The sequence below is a fragment of the Hibiscus syriacus genome, unplaced genomic scaffold (assembly GCF_006381635.1).
Source record: "Hibiscus syriacus cultivar Baekdansim isolate YM2019G1 unplaced genomic scaffold, ASM638163v2 tig00005406_pilon, whole genome shotgun sequence".
In the NCBI taxonomy this organism is placed as follows: Eukaryota; Viridiplantae; Streptophyta; class Magnoliopsida; order Malvales; family Malvaceae; genus Hibiscus; species Hibiscus syriacus.
Window position 1 is genome coordinate 676,018 of NW_024062056.1, and position 15,451 is coordinate 691,468.

At 29.3% G+C, this 15,451-nt stretch overlaps 1 pseudogene; it reads left to right on the plus strand.

Moving 5' to 3' along the window:
- The first annotated feature begins 8,774 nt into the window (after positions 1–8,774).
- LOC120199237 lies at positions 8,775–11,224 on the plus strand (annotated as a pseudogene).
- The last annotated feature ends 4,227 nt before the right edge of the window (positions 11,225–15,451 follow it).

Sequence of the window (15,451 nt, forward strand, 5' to 3'; positions counted from 1 at the left end):
GTAAATTCTATTATCCCCTAGTGGGAATTTATACAAGTTGTGGTGACAGCGTATGTGCACAACCTCTATGTACTCGCATATCTTTAGTTCTCAAAAGTATATATGGGCTAATAAAGAGATAATATAATTAAACTTTGTATGATGTTGTGTGTTTATTGGTGAAATGGTAAGTATTATATGATATGTATAAATGATAAGTATAATATTATATGATAATGAGGGATTAGTGATAAAAATACATGATAAAGTCAAAAATGTAAATGATGATATATATGTAGGTATATATTTATTACATGAAAGGTTATATGATGTTGTATGATATGATAGTATGAAATATGCATGCATTGTTAGGAGTTATAGTTTATATTATATGTTTTATTATGCCTCACTAAGTCATAGACTTAGCGTGTGAATGTTTCACACGTAGGTTTCGAAAGGATTAAAGAGTACAGAGGAGCAAGACAGGTCAACCTATCTTTTCTGAAGATCAGATCATAAAAATGTTTTGAATCATATGTATTTTTGCATATTAAATGTAGTTGGCTTGTACTAAAAGATTTTTGTTGGATATGCTCTGATAGGCTTTATAAAACCAAATGTTTTTAATTAATGTAATTTATTTAGTTTTGATTTAAATGTGAAATTAAATGTTTTTAGCTATTTTGTGAAAAAAACGGTTTGAAAAGTCAATGTGACACCTCGAACTCGTATTCAGGTTGGATATGGGTTGGGGGTGTTATATTTAATGGTATCAAAGCTAAGGTTTAGCCGATTCTAGGCTTAAACCAAAGTCAAAGGAGTTTTAAAACATATACATGCCAACACAAAGTGAAAAATTTATGATCTGATAGTATAAGGAGTATGGTGTGTTGCTAATAGAATAAAATTGTTATGTTATATGAGATGTCTAGTTATGAGAATTTCCAAAGAAACGTTAGAGGTGATGGACCTGATTGTAGTAGAAATTCTCTTGCACTGGCCAGACAGTATGAAGAGCGGACACCTCAGGGAGTGCCTTTGTAAAAGTTAAGGATTGTTTTCAGGAGATTGAAAACACATTCGAATAGTGTTATAGGATTTCCATTGTTCTGAAGTGGAGTTGTTTCTTCGCTACACTGATAAGATAGGGTAGAGTGAATAAATGCTATCATGAGAATAGTAAAAGATCAAGTGATGTGGATATTGTTTTGGAAGAGTTTAAGAATGGGTACATCGAAGATCAGTTTATAAGACAAAGGAAGTTAGAATGATTGAGTTTGAATCAAGGAAATTGCATGGTGTATGAGTAAGAATGAGGGTTTAATAAGTTAAATAAATTATTAATGAGTTAATTTCGACTGTAAAGAATGTATATGATTGGTTTGATGAGGATTTGTGCTTTAGATTGAAAGAATGGTGCCGACTAACAATTATGTGATGGTAAGTGTATTAGAGTTAAAGGATTAGAGAAATATATCAAGTTAAGCTAACCAAATATGGTGTGGAATTAGATATGGTTGTGTATTTTGATCATGTAAATGTGATGTAGTGAAGGAGATAAGTATTCATATATTTGAAGGAAGTTAAGGATTTATAGAAAAGTTTAAGATGAGAAAAAAAGATATGGGTATGGTAAATTGAATAAAGATTTTTCACGAATAAGGTTTTGTACAGGTTGTGTTGATTACCAAAGTTAGGAAGATATGATATAGATCAGTGATCAGAGATAAGTTTAAGTGATATGGAAAGAGCATGTGAACAAGAAGGAAAAGATACGACTTATATTACAAGGATATTTTGATTTTGAGAGAATAAATAGATAGAGCAAAGTAAAAGATGATGTATAAAGGATCAAATATGACAAGGGTTATAAGGAGGTATACATTATAAGTTTGATATAGAAGTAAGAAAAGTACGTGTTATATAAAAGATTGTTTGATTTCATAAATTGTATGTCTTAATCATATATGATGAAGGTTTAAGGGTATGTTTCTTGGTCAATTAATCGTAGTCAGAGGAATAAAGAATGATTTATATGTATTAAGGAATTTTAAGATGTAGTCAAATGATTTTACTCTCTTTGATCAAGTTGTTAAGCACATGCATATTATTTTTGAAATGATAATGGATTTAAGATTGAATTATTATTGTAAAGCAATTATAGATAGATGAAGGAAATCAATTGATTTATGATCTTGAGTAATAAGAATTAATGTTACTTTCTACATGATAAGTGACATAATGTGGATTTTTGAAGGTCAAAAGTAAGTGAAAAATTGAAGGAGTAAAAGATAGGAAATGGATTGTGTTATTTGGGAATTGAAGATAAATGATTTATTACAACAACGAAGGGTTAAAGTAGTAGAAGCAACATGAGAAAATGAATATGATATGTGTATATAGTATCTTTATCAATTCATGCAATGAAAATTCGAGGATAAATTTTCTTAAAGGGGGAGATTTGTAACATCCCAAGAACTATGTTAGTGACTAAAATGAATTTTTTTTATAATTAATGATTAATTTCATAAAATATTAAAAGTTTAGGGACTTAATTGAAGAATTTTAGTATAGGGGTTAATAGCAAGGTTTGAAAGTAGAAAGGGTATAATGGTCATTTGATAAGAAAGATTTTTATCTTCCATTTATAAGGATATAACCACGTGGAGAATGGGGGAAAAGGAAAAGAAAAGCCTGGAGAACTAGGTTCAGCTAGCTTCTTCTTCTTCTGCCCGTGAGCTTAGTTAAAAAAGTGAGTTTCTTACAAGTTGATTATTCCTTAATTTTATGATGAGTTTTGATTCTTGGAGGATTAAGAAAGCTTAAGGGAATGCTTAAAGTGGCTTAAAACTCAAAGATTGATGAGTTATGAGAATTATTGAGAAAGAGTTAGTAAATAAGTTTTGAAGTGAAATTTGACTTGTCAAGGGCCTAATTAAGAAGTTAAAAGCTATAGAAGTGAATTAAGAACATGATGAAAATTTAGTAAGATTTTTTGTTCTGAGAATTATAATGAGATATTGAAGATGATGATGTGTTCTAGTGTTAAATGATGGTTTAAGTATATGTAATTGAGTTTAATGGCATGAAAGGAGTGGTATAAGTGGAGTTTAGGTAAAGTGATGATAATTTTCGGGTTAATGAATAGAATCTGGGTTGGTAGTATCGGTACTGGTTGAGTAAGTACCGATACTACAAGGCAATATTAAGTGATATCTATGAGTGGGTATGGATACTTCAAGAACAGTATCGATACCGTAAGGCAAATGTTTGTAAAATCTTTATGGGGTATCGATACCAATGTGGAGGTATCAATATCATTCTTGATATGAAATTATAGAATCGAAAATGGGTATCGATACCGTGGAAGGGTATCGATACTACAAGCTTGAGGGTATCGATACTGTAACAGTAATACCGATACTACTTAAGTAGTGATTAAGAAAGTAGTGCTTTGGTTAGTTTATATTCGTAAGAATCTTTTCGAGTAATTCAAATCCTGATATTTATTGGATTGTATATTCGTGTAGATAGCGATTGAGAGCAAAGTCCTGACAAGTCGACCAAGTAATAGTCATCGAGAAAGAGATAAGAGATCTGTATTAACTAATGGGGCCAGGTGAGTACATACTCGTTGGTATATGATGTTTAATGAAATAAGACTTGAGATGAGTCTATTTCCTATATTATAAGGCATGAATTCATGGATGTAAGCATGTGTTTGATAGGATTGTTAGGTGTGACTAAGTATTTAAATGTGAATGTATGTGTTATATGTTATTGTATATGTTACATGATCCATGTGAATGCATATAAATAATATATGTTATATAAACATAAAGGATTATATGAATAGATAATGATAAGAGAACAAAGTATATGTTACATGATACGAGCTATGTGATATGCTATATATATGACAATGAGTTGTGAGGCTACATGAGAATATTACATGATCTATGTGAAAACAAGATATGAGATTACAAGTACAAAGATATAATTATTTACTGATTTGTGTGATTATATGAACATGTAAATATGTGACAAATATAATGATAATGCCCATGTTATGTGAAATGAGAACTGGAGGTATAGTTTGCATGTTAAGAGTCGAGGCTTCTACGTGGTCCTTCGGGACGTATATGTAATCCTTTGGAACATATATGCAGTACTTTGGTACACCTGTTTGGTCCATTGGAATATGTATGTGGTCCTTAAGGACTGGTTCTTCGGGACATATATGTTATATGTGGTCCTTCAGGACATCTATGTGGTCCTTCGGAATATTTCTACTCGGTCTTTCGGGACAAATTCTATATGCCCCTAGTGGGAATTTATATGAGCTGTGGTGACATCATATGTGCACAACCTCTATGTACTCGCATATCTTTAGTTATCAGAAGTATACATGGGATAATAAAGAGATAATATAATTAAACTTGGTATGATGTTATGTGTGTTTATTGGTGAAATGGTATGTATTATATGATATGTATAAATGATAAGTATAATATTATATGATAAAAAGGGATTAGTGATGAAAATATATGATAAAGTTAAAAATGTAATTATGATATAGTATGAAATATGTATGCATTGTTAGGAGTTATAGTTTATATTATATGTTTTATTATGTCTCACTAAGTCATAGATTTAGTGTGTGAATGTTTCACCCATGGGTTTCGAAAGGATTAAAGAGTATAGAGGAGAAAGACAGGCCAGCCTCTCATTTCCGAAGATCAGATCAGAAAAGAGTTTTGAATCATATGTATTTTGGTATATTAAATGTAGTTGGCATGTACTAAAAGATTTTTGTTGGATATGCTATGATAGGCTTTGTAAAACCAAATGCTTTTAAATTAATGTAATTTATTCAATTTTGATTTAAATGTGAAATTGAAAATCTTTAGCTATTTTTTTTGAAAAGAAACGGTTTGAAAAGTCAATGTGACACCTCAGACTCGTATTCGGGTTGGATACGGGTTGGGGGTGTTACAGTGATGATTTTCATGTGTAGGTAAAGATTAGGAGTAGGAGTAAGGAGTATCGAGCAACAACAACCATCAAGGAGTATCTTACAATATCAGTAAGACATCATTTGATGTGATCTTGACTTAGTGGCATGTACTTATGAATGTCATAGTTGCTCTGTTAAACTATTTTGGATCTTGTTTGTAATGGCTAAACTAAATTGTTTGGATGATATTAACAATATTACTTTTATAAATAGACATATTTGATTTTAATATATTGTTAAATATCATGTGATAGTTTTATGTGATTTAATATTATCATTTACAATTTGAAGAAAATTAATTTTAAATCACTTTTGAGTTGAGAAATGTTTTAAGTAATTCATGTGACATCTATAACATGTATTGATATATGTATACGGTCGTAGGTGTTACAAGACATCTAAAAGTGTAACAGAAAAATATTAAGTACATATTTTTAACGAAGTACATATTTTTAACGAAAACATTTTAGACATCAAAATTAAATTTAGAACCTAAAATTATATTATCATTTTTGTTATTATCCTAGGGTAAGTATAAAACAATATTTGTTCAAAGATAACTCTAAATCATTTGACATTGAACACTTACAACCATTATATTATTAGTGCTCGAACATAGAACCTCAAAAATTAAAATAATTTATTTACCATCGAAATAACTTAGTTCTTAACCTAAAAGTATATTATGCTGAAAATTAATATCTATTTTATATAAAAATATAAGAAGTAAAATTGATTTTAAATAGCGTCACTGCTTTACTCATAACTGACACATTTAAAAAATTGATTTTAAATAGAGCTACTACTTTAATCATAACTGACACATTTAAAAAAAATATGGATACTCAATGTTTGTTATTATTCACTTAAAAATATGTTTTCCGTACTAATCAAATGAATTTTGTGATAAAAATATTAGAGATATGAGCATTAAATATCAATAATAAAGAGTTATCTTTTAATAAATAATATTTTATATTTATATTGAATTAATAAAAAAATATTCTTATAATTTTTAAAAAATTTAATATTGTAATTTATTTTTTAGTTTTATTTCTATCAAAAAGTAATATAATATATTTTTATTTGTTTATGTAAAAAAATTGAAGGAGTTTTTCACACTCGACGAACATGGATGGAACACCACTAATTATGAGTATCATTAATTTAATTTATAAAAAATTATAATTTTAAAGGATTCAACGTATAATTATAATTTGGTTAAAAATTTCAAAGTAAATTATTTAAAATAAAAGGTAAATTATACTAGTTACTATTATACTATTGTCCCTTTTCATTTTGATCACTATTTTTAAAATTTTGTCAATCATGTTATTCAAGTATTTAAATGCATTTAATTAAGCCATTTGCCGTTAATATTTAACGGAGAAGATGATGTGGTAGTTAAAATATTTGGTATAATTGCACAATTAGTCACTATTACTTATATATTCTATTAATTTGGTTCTAATTTTCATAAATAAAAATAAACTTAATATATTTTAATTTAATATATTTTCTCACCAATAAGAGGGTGACACATGTCATTCTCTAGAGAAAAGAAAATTTTAGACACTTAAATAATGCCTAGGGGAATTAAACATGAGATTTTTGGGTTGATGAAGCAAGGCTCAACCATTGAGCCGAAGTAGTTAATTGGTTCTAATTTGACTACATATGCTATTTATGTTATATATTAGTGTAAACTTAAATTCTTAATATTTTATATCTTAAATTAAATTCACATATTAAATTAATTTTATATCTTAACATTAAAAGAAATATATTTTTATCTTAACTTATTATATATATTTTATTCTTTTCGTAACTTAAAAAATATTTTATTCTTATTTTAATTTTAAAAATATATTTTAGTATTTATCTTAACTTAAAAAGTATATTTTATTCTAATTTTAACTTAAATATTTATATTTTTATGATAGTATTTTAAATTTAAGATAAAAATATAATATATTTTATGTAGTTAGGATAAAAATAAAATATATTTTTATTGTTAAGATGTAAAATTAATTTAATATATGAATTTAAGTTACGATATATAAAATATTAATAATTTAAATTTATACATACAATATGTATAATATATGTAGTCAAGTTTAAACCAAATAACCACTTTGGCTCAATGGTTGAGCTTTGCTTCTTCAACCCAAGAACCCCAGATTTGATTTCCTTGGGCATCATTTAAGCGTCCAAAATTTTCTTTCCTTTAGAGGATAACACGTGTCACCCTTTGATTTATGAGAAAATATATTAAATTTAAAATAAATTTAATCGTCCAATCGGATGTCACACATGATCCTATTTGATTTGAATGTTAAGTTTATTTTAATTTATTAAAACAAATACTAAATTGATAGAATATTTAAGTAACAAAGACCAAAAGTGTAATTATGCCAAATATTAATAGTGACCGAATGTGTAATTATACCAAATATTATATCAAATGTGTAACTATACTAGATATTAACAACAAGTGGGCGAATGGAATGTATCTAAATAGTTGAGTGACTTGATTGACAAAATTTCAAAAGTGATTGTCAAAATGAAAAATAACAATAGTTAGGTGATTATTGGTATAATTTACCCTTTATTTTAATTAATTTATTTTAATTTTTTTAACTAATTTATAATGTTAAGCCTTTTAGAATTTAATTTTTTTATAAATTAAATTAATAGTATTCATCGTTAGTGTTAGTGTTGCTCATCTATATTATTATTTTCAATTTCGAAGGAAGGATAAATGAAAAATATTAAAACAAAATTGAAGGAGTTCGAATTTTGCGGTAAAAGGTTGAGAAAAAGACGGCAAAGAAGAAACAAAATCAATAGAGGAAAAAATTTGATAAAACCAAACAAGGAATAAACGCAAAAGTTGGTTAACCTTTAGCTAATGTGAGTGGTCATCCAAAGTGTTATATAAAGCTTTGAAAGAATAAATATAATAAAAAATATGACTATTTTGTATTATTCAAATGCGTCAACACGTATTTTTGATAATTAATTTTGATAATTAATTTAATAAATCAATAGGGGTGAAGTTGAGAGAAAATGGTGCCTCGATAATTGTTTAGTATAGTACTTGTGATTCAATTTGTTTAGTTATTTTATTTTAAGATAAAGTACGTAAATGATTATGAGTATAAGATGTAATTTTGTTGAGTTTTATTATTATTAAAAGTTATAAAAATAATTCTTTAATTATAAGGTGTTGTTTTGTTGAATCTAATAATTATTAAAATTTATAAAAAGATCAATTAATTATTTATATATTCTAAATTTATCATTTTTTTTGTTAAAAATGACTTTCACCCAAGTAAGATATTAACCTGATGACTAGTGTACGATAAAATCTGATCTTAGAACCATTCGAGTTATATATTATGTGGATTGAATCTCAATTTACATTATATAATTGAATTAGTACTTGAAATATTATACCGTAATATCAATACTTGAAAGCAACAATAATACTAATAAATTTTATTAAAAAAATATAATTTTATCATATTTTAATCAATATTTTAACATCCAACATTATTTTTGTTAATAAAAAAAATTAATTTATAATATATGAATAGTATTTTATAACTTCTAATAATAAAATATCTCAAAATATAACATTCTAAAATCATATGACTCAAAAATAGCTCTCCATTTGTATGTTTTACGCTTAATTTTACTGCCGTGTGATTATTATAATCATAGGCAGATGAGATAGTGCTTCGGAGTTTCCACCGAGTAAAGTTTTCGCCTGGTTGGAAAGTGGGTGAGGGTGCCGTTGTTTACTGCACTATAGCTCCCAACCTGCACCGCCTGAAATAAAAACAAAAGGTTTTGATGGGGAAATCAGGATATGGAAGAGACGGTATTTTCAGGTCTCTAAGACCACCTCTACTTCTCCCCAAGGAACCAAGTGTTTCCATGGTTTCTTTTCTATTCAGAAACATGTCTTGGTACTCTGAAAAAACCGGCACTCATCGATGCAGATACTGATGAAACTCTCTCCTTCTCTCAACTCAAATCCACTTTCCTCAAGCTGTCCCATGATTTTCTCAATCTGGGTGTCAACAGAACCGATCGAGTCTTGATATTTGCACCCAATTCCATCCACTACCCTCTTTGTTTCTTAGCTGTAACCGCCATAGGCGCCGTTGCTACAACGGCCAACCCCATTTATACCCTTGATGAACTCTCCAAACAAGTCAAAGATTCCAATCCCAAGCTTGTTGTCACTGTCCCCGAGTTGTTGGACAAAGTTAAGGGTTTCGAGCTCCCTGTAATCTTGCTTGGTCCTGGACGAAACGAACCACCATCGGAAGTGAAAAATATCCTAAAGATACTATCTTTTCATGATCTTCTGGATTTAGTGGGGATGTAAAAGAATTTCCAGCGGTTTCTGTTAAGCAGACTGATACGGCAGCCCTGATGTACACTTCAGGCACGATACGGGTCAGTAAGGGTGTTGTTTTAACACACAGGAATTTCATGGCAGCGGCTTTGATGGTAACCATGGATCAAGAACACTCGGGGGATATGTACAGGGTTTTCTTGTGTGCATTGCCAATGTTCCATGTGTTTGGGTTGGCAGTTATAGCTTACGGGCAGCTGCAGAAGGGAAATTCGTTGGTATCGATGTCCAAGTTTGACTTTGGGATGTTTTTGAGGAATATAGACAAGTATAGAGCAACTCATTTGTGGGTTGTGCCTCCGATTGTACTTGCCATGGCTAAGCAGCCTGTTGTTAACTAGTTTGATCTTTCTTCGGTGAGGCAAATCGGATCTGGTGCTGCTCCTCTGGGGAAGGAATTGATGGAGGAATGTGCAAAGATCCTTCACCCTCGTTTGTCATAATCCGAAGTTATCCAGACTATCGAATTTCGTGACTTCAAATTTTGCTCCTGACATCTGATACCAATTGTTGATAAATCGGGCAAAGTAAACGAAAGAACACAAGAATTTTAACGAGGTTCGACAATGTGCTTACGTCCTCGGTGCCTAGGCGGCGCTAGAAAATTTTATTCAATTCTCATAGGTTTAGGTTACATCTCTATTTATAATAGAAAACCCTGGTACATAATTACAAAATTAACCCTGTCCTCTTTACCGATATATTTATGAGCCATACCTTACAGCATCATATCTAATGATCATTATTTGTCGTGGCTGAAGAGTTTGATTCGATATAGTTAAGTTTTATGTATGTACAAACAGTTTGTCAGCCTGGCACGAGTGTTGAATAACTTTAGGTAATCCTCTTGAGTTTGTGTGTTGTTTTCTGTGACACTGCAATTTGAATAACCATTTTCAGGTTACTTCAACAATCCACAAGCACAAAGCTCACGATAGATGGAAATGGTTGGGGTACATACAGGAGATCTTAGATACTTTGATGAGGATGGGAATCTCTATGTTGTCTACAGAATTAAGGAGTTGATTAAGTACAAATGTTTCCAGGTAACTTATACTTCGATGAAACAAGGTTATTATCGAAGTGGTGATCATAAAAATGGTACATCAGTTAGGTTTGGACCTCATAAGTATTGCCAGAATGCAAAAGCCTATCACAATTAATGTTCATTTAGTATGGTCTTAACTTGCAATGAATGTGTTGCATGCATTGCCCAAGCTGATGGTCATGGATTCATAAAGTAAAACCATTTTCATTTGCTTCATAAAACACTCACCAGATTGCACCAGCAGAGCTGGAAGGACTACTTGTATCTCACCCTGAAATATTGGATGCGGTTGTCATTCCGTAAGCACCCCCCCTTCCAATTTTCATTTACTATCTTGAAACTCTGCCTTGTAAAGAGATGATTGTTACCACACTGCAGATATCCTGATGCTGAAGCTGGGGAGGTCCCAATTGCATACGTAGTTCGTTCACCCAACAGTTCCCTAACAGAAGAAGATGTTAAAACTTTCATGTCCGAACAGGTATGGTATGAATGATAGCTGTTTTCTTCTTCAAGTGTTTTAACTGATGATTTTATTCACAGGTGGCGCCTTTCAAAAGATTACGGAGTGTGACATTCGTTAACAGTGTCGCAAAGTCGGTTTCGGGAAAGATCATGAGAAGACAACTTATAGAGAAAGTACGATCCAACATCTGAAATTGCACCAATCTTATTGAATAGCAAATTGTTGCCATATTATCACTCTATTGTACTGCTTATAACCCATACTTTATAGTTGAAAGTGTTGAATTCAGCTGCGTCCCATTGAGTCAAAAGCCCATTTACGTGTTTATCAAGTAATTGACTTCTTAATGTAAACATCATATGGCCACCGGCAAATTAATAAAACACTTCATATCAATGCTTTAATTATTTGCGCCCTAAGCTGCTACACGTCCCTTCTAAAACACGCACCTAAATATTATTAAAATTATATAATTTTTTAAAAATGAAATCAGTTAAGTTTGACTATTAATATATTTTAAGATTATCTCATCTCCCAAAGTATATAAGATGTTTCACCCAATTATTTAATCATAACTAAAAAATAGAGATAATCCTAGACTATAATATGCTTCTTGAATTAGTTAATTTCGTTTCACATTTATAATGTTGTGGATATGCATATAGTTGTAATATTATTAACTTCTCCATTATTAACTATCCTATCATTTGTAAAAGGGTAAAGTACACAAATAGTCATTCGATTATAGGGTATTGTTTTGTTGAGTCTCTCGACTATTAAAAGTTATAAAATGATTTCTTGATTATAGGACGTAGTTTTGTTGAGCTTCTCGACTATTAAAAGTAATAAAATGATCACCTAACTATTCATATGTTCAAACTCGTTCTTTTTGTTAAAAATTTGATGATAGTCTGAGTTGGAATTAACCTGTTCACTAAGATATGCTAGTAATTTGATATTTTGAGCTTATATTTTATCATATCACAGTCAGTAGGTTAACATCCAACTTAGACTACCATCAATTTTCTAACAGAAAATGATGAGTTTGGAACATATAAATAGTCGGGTGACCATTTTATAACTTTTAATAGTTGGGGACTCGAAAAAGCAATACCCTATAGTCAAAAGATCATTTTGTATACTTTCCTCTAATACAACTAAAACTGTCAATGTTTACGAAAACAAAGTATATATTTATATCTTCAATAATTGTTAATATTAGTCATTTAGGGTACGCTTGGTAATGTTGTCTAAAAGCATTTTTAGTTAAAAAGTTTGTTTTAATCGCAAAATCAATGTCAAATGAGTAAAATTGAAAAAAATGTTGTGAGAATTATGGTTTCAAACCAACCACAGAAGAGATTTCTAACATTTTCATTTTCAACTTTGCGTTTAAAAACAAAGTTATATTTTTACTTATACTAATGCATGAGCTCGACTCATTTACCATAGAAAAGAATTTAAAATTCAATTTCCTTTATTTTTATTAATCATTCAATTTCTATACATATGGTGCTATAGAAATTCAATTGTTTTTGGGAACCCCTTGAATGATTTTGGTGGAATTGTGGAAAGGAGTAAACGACTGCAACTGTTGACTTGCAAGGCCTTCGAGTTAGATAAAAGCAGTAATTCGAATCAGCCTGGTAGAATTGAAGGTAATGTGCAGTGGTGGCCTCCTCCTGATAATTGGATTAAGGTCAATACTGATGGTGCTAGATATCATAGTAGTGGAATGGCGTCTTGTGGGGGCGTGATTCGGGATCACAACATATTGTGGATGTTGGGGTTTCAAAAATATATTGGTATATGTTCGGTTCTTGAGGCCGAACTTTGGGGAATTTATATCGGTCTTCATGGTGCTTGAAATATGGGGCACCAAAGACTTATCCTGGAATCGGACATCACCCAAGCAATTTGTTTGTTGCGAAAGAGGAAGAATAAAGAGGGGCTCCATGTCTATCTTGAATCACATTGCTGCTATGGTTAATCGACAGTGGGAGGTTCAGTTTGTGCATACCGATCGTCAGGGGAATTGCGTGGCTGATTGCGTGGCTGATTGCTTGGCTGATTGCTTGGCCAAGCACACTGATAATTATAGCTTGGATATTCGATGAATACATTATCCACCAGATTTTACTCGAAATATTCTGTGGGATGACAATCGGAATAGATATGTGGTTCCTTTTCTAGTCGTTTGTCTTGCTTTTGTTTGTTTTATCTTTTATTATATTGTAATATTATTACGTTGTGTACTCTTTTCCTCCTATTAGGATTATGGGGGGTTTTGAATGAGGCACAAATAATAATCCTCTTTTACCAAAAATAATAATAGTTTAATACCAACATCTTTAAAAAAATAATTTATTACTTAATAACTTATTTTAATTACTTAAAATAAATAAAATTTATGATTTATATATTAAAATACTAATAGTGAATTATTATAAAATATATTTTTATTATAATTAGATTTATTTTTATTTTTATTTTAACTATTTTTATTATAGTTTAAATAGATATATTTCATATATATATAATATTTTTTTAAATTTATTTATAATATATATTTTTTGAATGGTTAAAAGGATAAATATATCATTTAAAATATTTTATTTTAAATTTTAAATGAGTTATTGTGGTTAAATCAGAATAATTAAAATATTATTTTAAAATTTAAATGTTAAAAAGTATTGATAATATATTTTTCTTAATAAAGTATTTCATATATAAACATATTATTAATGAATTATCTTAAAATATTTTTTATATATATTTTTAATTAAGCCAAGGTAATTACAAAGTATTATTTGTTCTATTAAATACTCTCAACCATTTGACAATGGACGCTCAATCACCCTGCTGCAATTGTTGGCACTCAAATCTGTGACATTTAGGAACAACAACAATTACTTTAACCATTGAGGTAAGGTGGTTCGTGTAAATATTTTTTTATATTTTTATTATTGTTTAAGTTGATATATTTTATATATCATAGTATTAATAAATGTAAATATAATTTAAAATTTTATTTTTTTACTTCACTTTTAAAAGTCATTTTTCAAAATCAATGCATTGGTATTTGAGATGTTTTATTTTAAAGTCTTTTTATAATTTTTTAACCTATTCTTTATCCGATTCATATTTCATCAAATCTCTATTTTATTAATCATTACCTATTTTCAGTTTTCTTTTTTTGTCATTTATTGATCGATTTTGTTTAACATTTATTCTTTTTCCAAAAGAACCCATCTACACTTGTCCAAAAGCAGCATCAATGTACATACATAGTCTTAATATATATAAAAACCAGACATAAAAACTCGAATGAGAAAAATTAGACATAAAAATTAAAGCTAGAATATTGAACCTAACTAGTGGATGTCTCAGAAAAATAATTTACAATTCTCATCATATATTGATGCTTCTATGATGTGTATGTACTTAAACTTTAAGTATCAACTCGAAGTTAATTCGAATCGAATGTTTTTCAATTGAAACGAATTTTTTTCATTAATTATGTGACTATAGAAAAAATGATCAAAATTGTAATACCCCAAATATCAGGTCAGTGACTTTATTGAAAAGATTTAAAATTTGATGATTAATTTGAATAAATGATAAAAGATAAGAAATGATTTAGAAATAATGTTTAAGACCAATTAATAATAATGGAAGAATAAGAGGGCATTTTGGTCCTTTAAGGGGAAATGAATTTAAAATCAATTTTATTAGGGATTTAAGAAAGTGAAAAAGGAGAAAGTTAAAACAAAAACTAAGTTATCTCTTTTTCTTCTTCTTATTCTCGTGTAAGTGCTCTCCTCCATAGCCAAAGGTAAGGCTTCATTTAGCTAGTGTTTCTTTTCGTTTTTTGGTTTGTTCTTGAAACATTGAGTATTATAGAGGATTAAGGAAGGGTTAAATAAGATTAAAAATAGGAGATGAATGAAATATTTGAGATTGAAGAATATGAGTTTTTGAATGATATGTTGATATATGAGTTTTTATTGAAGTTTATTACTATATTTAATTTGTCAAAGAAGTAAATAATAGATTAGAAGCCTTGGATGTGATTAAAAACATGTTAGAAAAAGTTGTATGATTCTTGGTTTGAGATGTTCTTTGGAGATTTTAGATGTTATAAGAAGCTAAATGAAGGAAAGTTAGTTGGGATAAGTAAATAAGAGTTTAATAGTATTGTTGGAGGTAAAAGTAAGAGAAATTGACTAAATTTGTGGAAACATTGAGTTGAAAAATGGAAAATCTGGCTAGGAGTATCGGTACCATAGTATCGTAGTATCGATACTAATAGAAAGATATCAATACCATGGATTCCAGAATGTAGAAATGGTATTGATATTGAAAGGGAGTATCAGTACCATAGTATAGAGATATCAATACCAAGATAGGGGTACCGATACTATTGAGCCTGAAATTATAAGATAGGCTGAAATTGTTATAGAAATTGAAATAATAGTATTTTTTAGTATTATTAAAGTATAAATGTTAGGG